This window comes from Cotesia glomerata, linkage group LG10 (genome assembly GCF_020080835.1).
Source record: "Cotesia glomerata isolate CgM1 linkage group LG10, MPM_Cglom_v2.3, whole genome shotgun sequence".
Taxonomy (NCBI): Eukaryota; Metazoa; Arthropoda; class Insecta; order Hymenoptera; family Braconidae; genus Cotesia; species Cotesia glomerata.
In genome coordinates this window covers 6069159-6086346 of record NC_058167.1, presented here as the reverse complement: position 1 = coordinate 6086346, position 17188 = coordinate 6069159, and the positions used below count along the sequence as shown (strand labels likewise).

Below are 17188 nucleotides of genomic sequence, written 5' to 3'. Positions count from 1 at the left end.
CCAAATAATAATTTTACACCGTTTCAGCACAGTGGCCATGGACGATTGTTTCTTAATGTTGCATACTGCGTCAGGGTTATTCTGAATATTTAGTGGCAGCTTAAATACTGAATGAGCTGTTCTACCTCCATCCAATAAAGTTGCTGCAATGCCCGATGATGCAACGGCCAATGCGATGCCATTATTTGATCGTATTTCAGCAAGAATTAGCGAAATAACGAATGTTTTGCCAGTTCCACCCGGTGCATCCAAAAAGAAGAACCCACCTTGTCCAGCTGAAACTGCGAGCATAATGCGATCATAAATGGTTCTTTGTTCCTCATTCATTAGTGGGACATTGCGGGCAACAATCGCTGCCATTTCTACAGTACTGTACTGCAGTTCACGATTCATTTCAGTATTCATTAAATCAGATGCAGTTCGATTTGGCGAATTCATACCGAAATTACTAAGTGGTAAGTTGGCAATGACAATGCAAAGATCCTCAATAGCAATCAATGCTTCATTGTACATTTCGTCGCTGAATGTTATGGTTAGATCGTGGCACCGTATACGATGTTGATGCAATATATCATCAGTCATTGAATCTTTGTGATTTTCCCATAATATCTGTGCTCGGGCTGGGAAACATGTAGTCAACACTATAGCGAATAGTAGACGAATTTGTATTGCTGTACAGTTCAATGCAGCTTCAGCAAGCATGCATTCCCACTGGTTGTCGTCTTCCAGCAAGCCGAGTGCAAGGCATGCATCTTTATACGTTGGATATTGTTGCCCATTCACTTTACGTATATCTTGAAATGATAATGGGCCAGTAACATTAACCAACAACAGTCGAAGATAAAAGCACTCCGTGTGTCTTGGATTGACTGTAAATAATCGCCCCAAGGCGTTTGATTTAAATAAATTGAGACATGCAGCAACTGGTGAGCCTTGCTTGCGGGGCATCCATGTTTTTGTTTGAGTCCATGTGAAATAGCGTGGTACTTGTGAATAGAGTAATGTTCGTGCAAAGGCACCAAAATCATCCGCACGATTACACAATTCAAAAAATGCAGTGAGTGTAGTTTTAGGTGGATTTATTGCACGATCAATCGCTGTCTCGTTCGTGAAAAATACACGCTGACCGTTTTCAAGATGGATGGCTAACTGAACAACTGCTGGATCCCGTTCATGAATTGGAAAACCAAAGATACGCCAAGCAGCTTCATTGGAGCTGATGTACCGACCAATTTGGTAGAGCGTTATTTCATCGTTTTTATTCACTGGAGGAGCATTCACATTAGTATTTTCCACTCTAAACACAGCCATATCACTGCCTTTATGGACATACTTGCAAATGTATTTGATGCTCTTCACAGAACTGCAGAACTCAACATTAATATGAGCATTATATGTCTTGCTCAGCAGAGGCGAATATGGCACCACCCAACGATTGTCAATATCAATGTCTGTGTTGATGATATTTTTAATAAATGATTGTCCGCCATTTTCAGGATTTCTTCGACGATATATTGGGTATCCGTCGACATTTGTGACCGTATCATTGGTAAAATCTTTAGGGAAATTTTTAGTACATTTTCCATCAGCCATGCAAGGCGATGAACTATTAAGAGTACCACATGGACCATGAATCATGTTTGTTGTAACAATATCAAACAGCAGTTGGTCAGTGGATGGATCTGGAATTTCCGCAGAAATGATACTATCGATTTCTTCAGGACGGATTTTGTCGATGAACCAAACCAAAATGTGTGCATGAGGTAATCCTCGCTTTTGCCACTCAACCGAATACATCCAGCAACGTGTGGGACCAAATACATGTGATTTAGTAATGAAACTTATTAAAGACTTCAACTTTTGTCTGAACACACGTGCTGTAATGTCATGGCGATGTATTGCATTTTGGCCAGGCAGTAGCAAAGATGTAATCTCTGGCCATTTTGGATTACATGTGAACGTGATAAATAAACATGGTCGTCCATATTCGCGCACGAAAGTCAGAGCATCCTGTATATATTCTTGCATATGACGTGGACTGCCTACGTACGATGATGGTAAAATGACATGGTTACCAATTTCGGCGACGTCGGCGTTGTTGTTGATAGCGTCTCGCAAATGAATGTACTCTTCCGCGCGCAGCTTTTGTTGATTATATCGTAAGTATCGTAGTCGTTCGCTCTCAATCTTCGCGTACATGTCGACCATGAATTGTTGACAAAGCTCACGACATCGTAAAATGACGTTGTCCAGGCCACGTCTAATCATTAATCGGTACGCATAATAATCCTTTGAGCTAACGTTCTTGTTTGTTTCAGCTCCTGTAATATTTGTTCATAAAAATTAATTTAAATTTATTACGTTCAATAATTTAATTGTTTTGTTAAATGATTAATGATCAAATTAATAATCAATGAAGTACCTGATACGGGATCTCGTTGTTTTATGTTTATGCAATATCCGTCTTGTCCCTTCCAGAATATTAGCGGATATTGGAGAGCGTCATATGAACGATGTGTGTCAGCAATGAACTGAAGATTATTATTTCTTCTACGAATCACAATTTCGTGCAGCTGTACAATCGCCAACCATGATTCCAGCAACATCATCAACAACGGGTGCATTGAATCTACGAATATGCTCTCCAGCTGGTGTTTTATCAGGATTAATGACGATAGCGTGATTATCGCTTTGTAATTGGTGCATATGTGATTTGAATATTTTCAACAACTCGTTGTGCTCGTTCAAAAGAGCATCTAGCTCGCTGACGATGCGCCTGGCATAAAGTGAATCAAGGTTATTATAATCACAACGTGCATTCACGCGATTGGCAAGTGCGCTTCCGGAATCCTCGCCGCCCATAAAGTAGATTTGTAAGAATTTATGTGGTTCGTTTGGCATTGGCAGCAGTGAGCCCATTTTATGATAAACTTGGCCTCTGATTTTGAATGTAGAATTGAATTGTTGACCATTTGCATTAGTATTTCGAACTATTTCTGTTGCTCCGAACGATGTCATTTGAAAGCATGAATTGAATCTTCGAATTGACTTCAGGAACACGTTAGAATCTGGATCCGTGCCGATAAGTAAGCCGTTCAATGGTTCAGGTGGTGTTTCAATTTCAGGTAGTTGCACTTTTCCTGACGCGCAACACATCCCAGCTGGCTCATTTTTGAATTTCAGAGCATGACAATGCGGACATTCCTTGTCCATAGCACCACTACCACTTTTGAATGAGCATAATATTCAATATCGGGCTCATACTGGAATGCTAGACGCAGGAATGAATCAGATATAAATGCTCGATGTACCTGTTGTCGTTGTTGGTCATTTGTTCTTCGTCTATTGACTGTGAAACGGCGTGATTGTCGTTGTTCTAATCTTCTGACTTCATTGCGTTCAGCTCGTGTATCTTCTGGCTCTTCTTGATGCAATTGCGCCATTCTGACACGTGCATCAGTATTTTGTTGCTGGATTTGTTCTTCTGTTCTTTCGGATCTGCTATTTCGCAAGTTTCGAGCTTTACTTGTACTGCGGCTCAAATCAGCCCCTTTGCGTTTTCTTGGCATTGCTCACTGTACAAAACATACATAAATAGAATTAATGAAATTATTTAATGATGAAAAATGTTAAAAGTATAATTAGGGCCAGGATTTTTGCCGCAGTTTTGAAATGATTAGTTTTAATTTATGAAATTATAACAAAAATATAAGTTTTATGGAAAAATTTTTCAAACAAAATTAAATTTTATGAAAACATTGTCTCTTATAATTTTTTCATACAACCAATATTGACATACAACCATTGACATTTCAAAATAAAGATTCATAATGATTGATTTTTTGGAAACTATGAAAATCTTAATTGTTGAATTACATTTAATGTATTAAAATTAAATTAAAATTACATTTTCATAAGATCAACAACATTTTCGATATAAATAAAAAAAAGTATACTTACAACACAAAATCCGTTGTTATTGGAAGCTCGTGTCACGTGTTGAGTACTTTTGAGGTTATAAAATCACTTGATTAACTAATCGTGCAAAATACACTCAAAATTGATAATTTAATTATTATTGATAAAATAGGAATGATTAAAAGTTAATATGAGAGTTACACTGAGATAGCAAAATAATAATTGTCAACGTTACTACTACACTTGATGCATAAACAATAATGATGGCCGACAACTGTGTAGGGAGTGAGAAAGAAAGGAGACCGGCTTCGTTCTCATCCCTACTCCGTGCTGTTTACTGGGTCAGAAGTGACACCTGTAGACATCTGGCGGGGATAACTAATTAAATGACGATTGATCAGTTTTCGACCGGAGAGGAAAAATGATTAAATTACTAAAATGGCTATTAAAAAATAAGGGTTGATCGTAGAAGGGTGAAAATTGAGGATTGTATGTATTTTTGTATGTTGTATCATAAAAAAATAGAAATTAAAAATTTTGTCTAAAAAATAAAAAAAAAATTTAGGGGTGGACTACCCCTAACATTTAGGGGGATGAAAAATAGATGTTGGCCGATTCTCATAGATACCGGATAAGCACAAAAAATTTCATCAAAATCGGTCAAGCCGTTTCGGAGGAGTATGGCAACGAAAACTGTGACACGAGAATTTTATATATTAGATATAAGATATAAGATATATATATATATATATATATATATATATATATATATATATATATATATATATATATATATATATATATATATATATATATATACTAGCTGACCCGGCAAACGTTGTTTTGCCATGTGAATAATTTCTAGAGAATTTCTAGTGTAGAAAAAAAATTACTAACTTATTGGAAGTGCATAAGGATGTGGAATATGAGTGAAAAAGGCCTGGAGCGCTGTGAACGATGAGGGAATGTTGTTTAAAAATAACAAAACACCAAACATTAATTGTTTTAATTTATTAAAAGTAATAATTATTTATATAATTAATTAATTACATAATATTAATCTCTTAATGCGCGCAGCATGAACAATATTTTTTGTTAGCCCGTCTTTAGCTAATACAAACAAACTTGATGGTTTACCCACTCGAGAGCATGCAACGTATAATTGTCCGTGTGAAAAACATGGTGTGCTCAAATCTAAACCACAAACAGACATTGTTTGGCCTTGGGATTTATTAATAGTCATTGCAAATGCCAATCTAATCGGAAATTGAATACGCCTAAATTGAATTGGCACATCTGTGGGTATAATAGGTATTCGTGGTATCAATATATTTTCACCTCGAAACTTGCCATTTAAAATGGTGACTTCGATAACGTTTTTCATTAATTTTTCAAGGACTAATCGCGTACCGTTGCATAGCCATGGCGGGTTCAAATTACGAAGCAAAATAATTGGAGATCCAACCTTCAATTGTAAGTTATGTGGTGGCATGCCTGGCAAATCTAGTGAGTTCAAAAACACTGTTGGAAAATTTACAGCTTCAGTGTCATCGCAAACTGTATCAATAGATTTATATGATACCAAGTCCCCTGGCAATAACTGTTGTATCCTCAGATTTAAAATGTCAACGTCCACATTTTTTGCAGCTAACATTGCTCTTTCTGCAAGCCACTCGAGATTTATGTAATTCGTGTGTACATCGGGAAATATTTGTTCAATGAGAGCATCTTGCGAATCAATGATTGTGCAGAAATCATTCGCTAATTTTATGTATCTAGTTTCAGCTATAGTGACTTTTCCATCGCCGATATCTAAGAGTTGTTTTGAGAATGTTTCAGCGGATGGATCTTGAAGCATTTAAAAGCGCATATTTACTTTCAGCTGTACTATTTCAACATTACGCCACAATGTCGATGATTTTAAGCAGGCGTTGATTTCATCAGTGTATGTTGAACGTGGAATGACGGGAAGTGTTTGTCTGAAGTCACCTGAAAGGACTAACAGAGTGCCACCAAATAGTTTGTCGTTGTTTTTAATATCTTTCAATGTCCTGTTCAACGCCTCAAGCGAATGTTTGTGTGCCATGGTATATTCATGGTATATCATCCCAGATGATAATTTTACACTGTTTCAGCACTGTGGCTATGGATGATTGTTTTTTTATGTTGCACACTGCGTCAGGGTTATTTTAAATATTTAGTGGTAGCTATGGAGGGTAGAGGTAAGGAGCACACACTCTGTGTTACGAAAATGTCCCCTGAATCGCCTTAAATTAAGATGGCGCTGCTGTACCAGAGGACCGTTTTTCAAAGAAAGCGCCAAAAGTAGTTAAGACTACGACACTCAAATTAAAAAAGAAAAGATGAACATCCGCCTTTTGAAGCGGGATATTCAAAATATCATACGATAACGTTAAAGTTCGCAGGAATAAGATAACTTTTTCGTAGTTATTTATTTAAAATAGATCGTAAAAAAATAAATAAGTAAAAAGTATGTAAATATTGTTTTCAGAAAAATTTTTTAGTTACAAAAAAAGACCCAGGATAAAAAAATTATATATGAATCATATGTCGTTTGTATATAATAATAAATAGTTCTATAAGCTTATACATGGTTATAATTATTAAAAATATGTTGATAAAAAATAATTAATAAATTAGATTTTTAAATTTTTTTTCTAGAAATAATGCTATATAATTTTTGTCTGATCCACTCGTATTAACGAAAGTTTCAATAACAATAATGCCTAATAGCTAATTGGTTGAATCAAATCTTAAAATCTTAAAATTATTGAAATTAACAATATTATTATTTTTTGCTTAAACAAATGTAAATATTATTATTCTTTACATACTTATATTATTCTATTCTTACTCTGTTAAATTTATGTACTTTTTTTTTGTAATTGCCATTTGGCCTGAGCCTTGGCATCAAATGAACAGAATATAACCTAATCTATTAGTGATTCTCCATATAAATATGGAATTAAAATAATTTATAGTTGGCTATTTGTGTATGTTTAATTAAATTATTTTTTTTACAATTCTTTAAAAATTATGTAAATCTAAAGAAAAAATATTAAATAAGTGTTATATACAATTGATTGTAAAATTTTGTACAAATTTGAAAAAATTATAAACAATTAAAAAAAGTTATAAACAATTTGTTTGGAAATTGCCCACATAATAAGAAAGTTTGATTTTCGCATGCTGTCGGATATCCAATTATGCCTTTTATACCCAATTATATCTTTAATGCCCATGGTACTGTTAATTAACCTGTTGGAGAAAACGTTATAATATTAAGCATCTGAAAACAATATATTTGTTTTGCTTCTCGTTTGATTCCCATACCAGAAACTAATATTCTAAATAAATATAAAAAAATTACTGCAAGTTACGTATTAACATACAACAATTGACATATTCAAAGCTAATAATACTTATCAAATCATTTGTAGTGAATAAAAACTTTTAATTAGAAACATAAATTGAAACTTACCGCTGTTTCCAAACGCTTGCATTTTTTCTTAATGTTTCTGGCCTGACTTTTACATGCGATTGATTTTTCAAGGAAACTGCTTACTGCACTTTTTCGGGTTAGCAATTGATTGCGTAGATAACGACAAGATTGGCATCTCGGATTCATTTGCATCCTGCGATAACTTTCACACCCTACGACAACTCCTTTACAGTTCTTTGAGTATCTGAAAATAAAATTAACAAATTATAATAAAATTGAAAGATATTAAAATATTTCATTTGTAAGCGTAATTGTTAGTTTAATATCTAAAATTTTTAAATCTTACTTTTTAATATCTATCATAGTACCAACGCAAACAGGCCATTTTTCAACTGACTTTAAGTAAGTATAAACATCATCCAATGCTGTAATTTTTGTATCCATAGTTATTTCCTCGTAATTTGAACATATTACCTGCGAATAATAGTTACTAAAGAAATTTGATATGGCAAAGAAAAAACAATAAATATAAATAATTTGTATACATACTGTAATAGATAGATCGTGATTTATACGTATGTGATATTTAATCTGCTTGGTTTCTGGATCTACTCTCATGAACTCTAATCCATTTGGCTTGTTTGAAAAAGACCAAAATTCAGGCAAAATTGTAACATTTTTCATTTGATCTATGAAGTCTCTTATAGATTTCTGAGAATCTATAGAGTCATTACAACCACGCTGTTCAACAAAAACTTGCTGCATCCCCTTGTCTCTGATGTTTAAGATTTTTTGTTGCTGTGGTTGTTGATATTCTTCATTATCATTAAAATGAACTTGTATCGGTTGACTGTTGACATTTATAGGCACTTCAAGCTGTTGTGGTGATTCTGAATGGTATGTATATTGATGCTCGACTGTTGGCAAAGCTCCTTCTAATAATTTTTTTTTTTTTTAACGGCAGAATATTACTTTTGCCATCAATTATAATATTATCATAATTTTTCACTTCTTCATCTTTAAAATGCATCTGACAAATGTAGTCTGAATTTTTCAAACTTATACCCAAACATTCAGTCCATTTTTCCAATCGCTGTGATGTTTCCTATTCAACAATTAATAAAAAATTTTAGAAATTTGAAAAATTAATGACCTAAACAATTACTGTTGTATAAAAATAATATACGTAAGAAAAATAAAGATAATTGCTTAAGGTTTTTTATACTTTTAATAAATAAATAAATTTTCTTACGTACCGTGGCTTGGAAAAAAGATAAAAATGGCATATTTTTCTTTGAACCTAAACTTTTGCGACCACTATCGCAATTTTTTATTGCACAAACTTTACCCATCATTTAATAATATTTTAATATTATCTTTTAATAATTTAAAATACACAATATAAATGTTTCAATTTACTTTTTAGCTCTACGTCCACAGTACTTTTTTCAGGTTAGATAATTTATTTAACTACGATAGCCGTTCAAGTTTCAATTACAACACATGTAATAACTACTTTAGTCGATGAGAATACTTACAATTATTTTACTACTTCCAATCGGCAAACTTCAAGCCATCTAAAACAGTTAAGTTCAGATCATACCCTCCACTACACTAGCGCCATTCTGGCCCCTTTATTTAATGCTATTTTGTGGACACTTTTTGAGTCTAAAGGCCATATGAGTGTGTGCTCCTTACCTCTACCCTCCATAGTGGTAGCTTAAATACTGAATGAGCTGTTCTGCCTCCATCCAATAAAGTTGCCGCAATGACCGATGATGCAACGGCCAATGCGATGCCATTATTGGATCGTATTTTGGCGAGAATTAGCGAAATAAGGAATGTCTTGCCAGTTTCACCTGGTGCATCTAAAAAGAAGAACCCACCTTGTCCTGCTGAAACTGCGAGCATAATGCGGTCGTAAATGGTTCTTTGTTCCTCATTCATTAGTGGGACATTGCGAGTAACAATCGCCGCCATTTCTATAGTGTTGTACTGCATTTCACGATTCATTTCAGTGTTCATTAAATCAGTTGCACTTCGATTTGGCGAATTCATACCAAAATGACTGAGTGGTAAGTTGGCAATGATAATGCAAAGATCCTCAATAGCAATCAATGCTTCATTGTACATATCGTCGCTGAATGTTATCGCTAGATCGTTACACCGTGTACGATGTTGATGCAATATATCATCAGTCATTGAATCTTTGTGATTATCCCACAATATCTCTGCTCGGGCTGGAAAACATGTAGTCAACACTATAGCGAATAGTAGACGAATTTGTATTGCTGTACAGTTCAATGCTGCTTCAGCAAGCATACATTCCCACTGATTGTCATCTTCTAGCAAGCCGAGTGCAAGGCATGCATATTTATACGTTGTATACTGTTGCCCATTCACTTTACGTATATCTTGAAATAACAATGGGCCAGTAACATCAACCAACAATAGTCGAAGATAAAAGCACTCAGTCTGTCTTGGATTCACTGTAAATACTCGCCCCAAGGCGTTTGATTTGAATAAATTGGGGCATGCATCAACTGGTGAGCCTTGCTTGCGGGGTATCCATTGTTTTGTTTGAGTCCATGTGAAATAGCGTGGTACTTGTGAATAGAGTAAAGTACGTGCAAAGGCACCAAAATCATCCGCACGATTACACAATTCAAAAAATTCAGTGAGTGTAGTTTTTGGTGGATTTATAGCACGATCAATCGCTGTCTCGTTCGTGAAATATACACGCTGACCATTTTCAAGATGAACGGCTAACTGAACAACTGCTGGATCCCGTTCATGAATTGGAAAACCAAAGATACGCCAAACAGCTTCATTGGAGCTGATGTATCGACCTATTTGGTAGAGCGTTATTTCATCGTTTTTATTTATTGGAGGAGCATTCACATTGGTATTTTCCACTCTAAACACCGCCATGTCACTGCCTTTATGGACATACTTGCAAATGTATTTGATGCTCTTCACAGAACTGCAGAACTCAACATTAATATGAGCATTGTATGTTTTGCTCAGCAGGGGCGAATATGGCACGACCCAACGATTGTCAATATCAATGTCTGTGTTGCTGATGTTTTTAATAAATGATTGTCCGCCATTATCTGGATTCCTTCGACGATATATTGGATATCTGTCGACATTTGTGATTGTATCGTTAGTAAAATCTTTAGGGAAATTTTTTGTACATTTTCCATCTGACATGCAAGGCGATGAACGATTAAAAGTACCGCATGGGCCATGAATCATGTTTGCTGTAACAATATCAAACAGCAATTGATCAGTAGACGGATCGGGAATTTCTGTAGAAATTATATTATCTATTTCTTCAGGACGGATTTTGTCGATTAACCAAACCAAAATGTGGGCATGAGGTAATCCTCGCTTTTGCCACTCAACCGAATACATCCAGCAACGTGTGGGACCGAATACATGTGATTTAGTAATAAAATTTATTAATGACTTCAGCTTTTGTCTAAACACACGTGCTGTAATGTCATGACGATGTATTGCATTTTGGCCAGGCAACAGCAAAGATGTAATCTCTGGCCATTTTGGATTACATGTGAACGTGATAAATAAACACGGTCGCCCATATTTGCGCACGAAAGTCAGAGCATCCTGTATATACTCTTGCATATGACGTGGACTGCCTACGTACGATGATGGTAGAATGACAGAGTTACCAATTTCGGCGGCGTCGGCGTTGTTCACAATAGCGTCTCGCAAGTGAATGTACTCTTCCACACGTAGCTTGAGTTGATTATATCGTAAGTATCGTAGTCGTTCGCCTTCTATCTTCGCGTACATGTCGACCATGAATTGTTGACAAAGCTCTCGAAATCGTAGAATGACGTTATCCAGCCCGCGTCTAATCATCAATCTATACGCATAATAATCCTTCGAGCTAACGTTCTTGTTTGTTTCGGCTCCTGTAATAATATATTCATAAATATTAATTTAAGTTAATTGCGTTTAATAATTTAATTGTTTTGTTAGAAGTGTATTAATCAAATTCATAATAAATGAAATACCTGATACGGGATTTCGTTGTTTAATATTTATGCTTTATCCGTCTTGTCCCTTCCAGAAGATTAGCGGATATTGGAGAGCGTCATTTGAACGGTGTGTATCAGCAATGAACTGAAGATTATTATTTCTCCTACGAATCACAATTTCTCGTGCACCTGTACGATCGCCAACCATGATTCCAGCAACGTCGTCAGCAACAGGTGCATTGAATCTACGAATGTGTTCTCCAGCTGGTGTTTTATCGGGATTAATAACAATAGCGTGATTATCGCTTTCTAATTTGTGCATGTGGGATTTGAATATTTTCAACAATTTGTAACAGGGCTATTTACCCTGTGACGGTAAAACCGCACACGCGTGATAATTCTTTGACGCAGCACTGGCGCGTCTCGGTCTTCAGGACCCGACTAGCATTAAGTGGGGGAAATTTTGGGTTTCTTGGTCAGTTGAGTAGTTGCAGAAAATCAGAAGTAGTGCAGTGTCCACTGAAGCAACATCACCAGCCAAAGTATCCAAAAAGAAGGAACCCGATTCGGTACCAGAGTTTTCTTCAAGTATATAACTTGTTAAGGTATTGAGACTTTTGCCTCTTTGTTGAGCCTTGGGGTGCATACCCGGCTCATTAATAGTACTACTTCTCATTTATTAATTTAATTTTTGGTAATTAAATTGTTTATAATAATTTTGCTTAATAATAATTATTTATTGAATTAATTTGGTTCGTTAGCAGTTTGAACATTCTTCTTGGGGATTTTATACCCGAGAAATGTTCTAGACCTCTTGGGTTTGAAGTTGTGAGTAATTAATTTATTAATTTGGCCAGTTCATAATTATTAACATCTTAAGATTGGTTTAAATAAATTTACTTCATTAATAAAACATTAATTTAATTTCTGTATATCGTGAATTATTCCAATCGGCTGCTCACGACTGGTCAAGCGTCGGTCGCATACCCGAGGTCATATTTGCTACGCAGTTACGAACAACGGCGTCCATTTTGAGTACACAAATTCCTTGTGAATTTTATTACGCAGAAAATATAAAAGTAACAATTGGACTATCATTACAATTTTTAACAATTGAATTATCATTTATTAATATAATTTGTTATTGGAAATTATTTAATTATTTAAAAATATTTTATTTATTGATAATTGGCTACTGAACTTCGACGCAATTAAGGGTGGATACCCGTGGATAATTCTTCGTGAATTTATTTTACATTGAGATAAATTGTTTTATTAATTATTTATAAATCGAAAAATTCCACGTGGTCATTTATACATTGAACTATCGAAGACTAAAATTATTATTTTATTGGAATTATTTATAAAAACATTTAACGGCATGGATAAGTCCCAGAAAATTAGTTAGAATTTTATAAAGAAATATTCTTAAGAATTTATTCAAAATTTAAGAAATAAATTACGAGTTGAATTGAAATAAATTTATGCGTCGATATTGTTCCTAAAAATTTATTTAATGTTGAGTATTAAACTCGTGGATAATTTGGAATAAATTCAAGCATCGGTTTTTAGTGTAGGCTTTTTTGAGAATTAAATTATTAGTTGTGAAAATTGTTTGTGATTTTAATTGCGAGCTAATGACTGGAAAAATTGTAGTAAAGTTAACGTTGTAAGTTTTGGAGTTCAATTTTATAAGTTCGGAAGTAAAAAGTAAAGTAGAGTCAATGTGTGTGCAGACGCGTGGGTTATGTGTGTGTGAGTGTTAACAGCGTTCCTTCGCATACGATTAGTCTCTTTGCGGAGTGCTTCGCTGTTATCTAAGAAGTTCTGGGCAGCCGTTAGTTAGGCTGTTAGTTTTAAGAGGTCCTGGTCAGCCGTTAGTTAGGCTGTTAATTTTAAGAGGTCCTGGTCAGCCGTCAGTTAGGTTGTTAGTTTTAAGAGGTCCTGGTCAGCCGTTAGTTAGGATGTTAGTTTTAAGAGGTCCTGGTTAGCCGTTAGTTAGGCTGTAGTCTTAAGTTGTTAATTGTAGTGTGATTAAATTATGAAAATTACTATTAAAAAGCAAGGGTTGGTGATAAAAAAGTGCAAATTTAGAGTTGTATGTATTTTTTGATGCCACATAATAAAAAAATAAAAAAAAAAACAATTTTATCAAAAAAATAAAAAAAAAATTTTTGGGGTGAACACCCCTTATCACTTAAAGGTTAGAAAAATAGATAGTAGCCGATTCTCAGGCTTACTGAATATGCATAAAAAATTTCATGAGAATCGGTCAAGCCGTTTCGGAGGAGTATGGGAACGAACATTGTGACACGAGAATTTTATATATTATATATATATTAGAGTGTATCAAAAAAATCGAATATTTTTTTTTTTAACGAACATTGAGAAATCGTCAGAGATCCTCTGAATATATGAGCTCTTAATATTAATATTTAGAGGTGGCGTCAAGTAATTTCTATTTCCCATTTAAATAACATAGAAAAATATTCTTTTAAAGTTTGGAATTCTGTTACGTGACAACGAACTACTTTATAGATAAAACTAAACCTTTTTCTTATGGGCAATTAAATGCTCTACAAAAAAGGTCTGATTAAAATTTTGCGTAAGTCAAGCCGTTTAAAAGATATCGAGCCTCAAACTTCAGACTGTTAAAAATTACGGTTTGTTTTCGTCTTAAACACAAGAAAATCAGTTTATATGTATTAAAAACCCATTATTATTAACTTTAGAATAATAATATGCATATATTTAATAGAATGCTTGTCCAAAATTCTTAATAATTTGACAAATGCTAATTTTTATTAATTATTAACGAAAAATATTTACTTATGGGTCATTCCATGTCAAATCAAACAATAGTTGAAAACAAACCCTTTCGATTTGGACAAATTTTGGTCAGAAGTTTTCTTTTATCACACAACGAAGTTCTGTAAAAGGAAAAAAAAATTTTTTTTTTCAAAAGATATGCAAATTCGAAAAAGTTTGGAAAATCAAAATGAGCATGCCTTAAGCGCTCAACAACAATAATAACAACAACAACAACAACAACAACAACAACAAAAATAACAACAAGCTTCAGCAAATAGCTAATTGCTAACTTACTATAATCTACCACTTCCTACTACCCTGAGATGCCAACCGTACTGAAAAAAATATATGCCGCATATACGGGGACAAAAAAAAAGTATGTGGCGTATATATTTTATATGTGCGACGTATATGTATTTTTGTCAGCATATATGCGCATATATATTTTTTCAGTGTGGGCAATGTCTCGAATTTTATACAGGCTATAAAAAAAATTCTGTGAAAATTTGAGCCCTTAATATCAACTTGAAGAACTCCATCACCGAATTTGAAGATTTACCATTGATTTAACATGGAAAAATAATTTTTTAACCTTCATTTTTCCTGAAAACTATGTAGAACATTATTTTTCGGAAAAACCATCACTGATCCTTCTTCAGTATTAAATTCTGTAAAAAAAGCTCTTAGGGTCCAGTTTCTAACGTCAACCCTCTCGTTTTTATTTGCGTTAAAAAATATCGATTTTTTGAAATTTCGATTTTTTCCATTTAATGTGTAAAATTCTGATCTCAGACCATAACGTTTGAGGAAATTTTAGTAGATCGTTCAATGTTTCACCAATCTGTGCCAAGAAAATTTTTTGTATCAATTTTGGTTCCAAAATTGTGAGGTTCGCAATATCTATTTTAATGATTATTCGCTATAATAATAAATTTTACAAAAAATTTTAAAATCTATCAACAAAATATCAAAATTTCTTTATAACAGTCAACAAAACGCTGTATTTATGCTTCAATCTTTCAATTTTATTATTTTTTTTAATTTAATACAGGGGAGGGTGGGGCACGGCGGCCCACCTGGGGCACAACGGCTCACCTCAAAAATTAGGTAAAAATTTGTTCTTACATTTTCTGTCAAATTATGACTTCTATGATGTTTTTATGATATTTTGGGCCATTATGTGATATGTGGGGCATAATGGACCACTCGTGAAAAAAAATTGTATTGAAAAAATTATTTGTAACTTCTCGCTAAGAAAATCGAAGATTTTCAAAAATCGGGAAGTTATTGGTTTTACCCCGTTTTTCGAAAATCGAGTTTTCATCAGATCTCGACGTTTTGAGGTCCTAAACGGAGAAAAAAGTATTGCTATTATAGCGATCCAGTGGATCGTGAACGTAGTATTGTGATTAGCTCAAAACAGTATTGTCATTTTCACAATATTATAACCTGATATACTCTATACTTCGGATTCTTATATTGGCTGCGTTCAAGTTTACTAAGTTCTTGGCAGATCTTAGCATGTCTTGTAGCAGCAACTTAAAGTAACTATATTATTTTTTTTAAAAATCTATAATAAAACAATGGAAGGTATATTTATTTAAGTGTGTCTAAAATTAATTTTTTGGTAGATAAAGTTAGCCCTGCTCAGAACTTAGTAAACTTGAACGCAGCCATTAACTTCCCATGGTATGTGAATATGTCAAAACGTATTGCGATCATAAAGAAACGTTTCCTTACTACGGCGAAACGGATCGTGATTATCACGATCCACGACGCCTTCAGCGCCACCACGCATAACCAAGTCTGAAACTTACGAGTGGATTTGTTTACAATTTTGGTGATGAAATAGTGATAATTACATAAATTAGTGAATTAATAATAACATCGATATTGATGATTGGGTTGTTGATAAATTACTCGAGTGGAATCTTGAAAAACTTGTGTCGATTTTTGAAAGCTAGTAAAGAAATAAATCTTCCTATGTTAACTGTTTTAATGCTGTGTCCGTGGTTATTGTATGTTATTCTACTGCGTTGATAAGGAAAAACAATGTACATTATATATTGTATTAAATAAATAAAATTTTTGTTTCCATAAAAGTCTTTTTTAGCATAAATGATTTGATCCCATACTGTTTTATACAAAAATATGTTATTGTATGAAATACGTACATTAATAAAGGAGTAAAAATTCCATTAAAAAATTTTTTTCTTACGATAAAAATATTTGCCTCTTTTAAATGAATATTTCAATAATACAAATTTCTAGGCTAATAATAATAATAATATTTGTAAAAATTAAAAAAAAAGTCATATAAGATAAATTCCAACAATACTGCTGTAAGTCATTTTATTTAAACATTTTTAAATCTAACCCAATTCTTGACTGTCATAAACTACACAAAAATTTTTAACTAATCAAGCTACAAAAAGAATTTATATTTATGTTAATAACAATAAAATACCAAAAAAATAATAATCTGCAATAAAATATAATTAAAATTTAATTAAAGACAACTAATCATCTATAAACCATAGCAATATAGACACTCAATATCCGAATCCATGTGGATCGTGATAATCATGATCCACTAGATTGGGCATATGCGCATCTAAAGTATAGTCATGCGTAAAATTTTCTACCATCGACCCGATAGTAGTGACTACTATCTAGATGATTGTATAAATCATCTAGATTGTAACATTCACCATATTTATAATAATTGTTACAATCCTGTATGTTAACTCGAGTTAATTAGTATTATTATTCTAAATAGTTATATTCATAATCCAGATGGAAACAGTTACCATCAGAAATTATAATAGTTTTTACTCGCAATATTTGTACAATTCTGGATGATTTTGTTGATGACGAAAAAGAGGATTGGAATCATTCAAAATATATAAAAATTACAATTGAAATCATCATCAACAAAAACGTGTCTCAAGGTTGTCCTAATTATCTGAGCTCATACATAACGAGCTAC

The 17188-nt window shown here is 33.5% G+C and overlaps 1 protein-coding gene across 2 annotated transcripts in view; it reads right to left on the bottom strand.

The window, feature by feature from the left end:
* Positions 1–17188, bottom strand: part of LOC123272582 (ABC transporter G family member 21) — a 153816-nt gene that overhangs the window by 64008 nt on the left and 72620 nt on the right. The window lies entirely within an intron of this gene.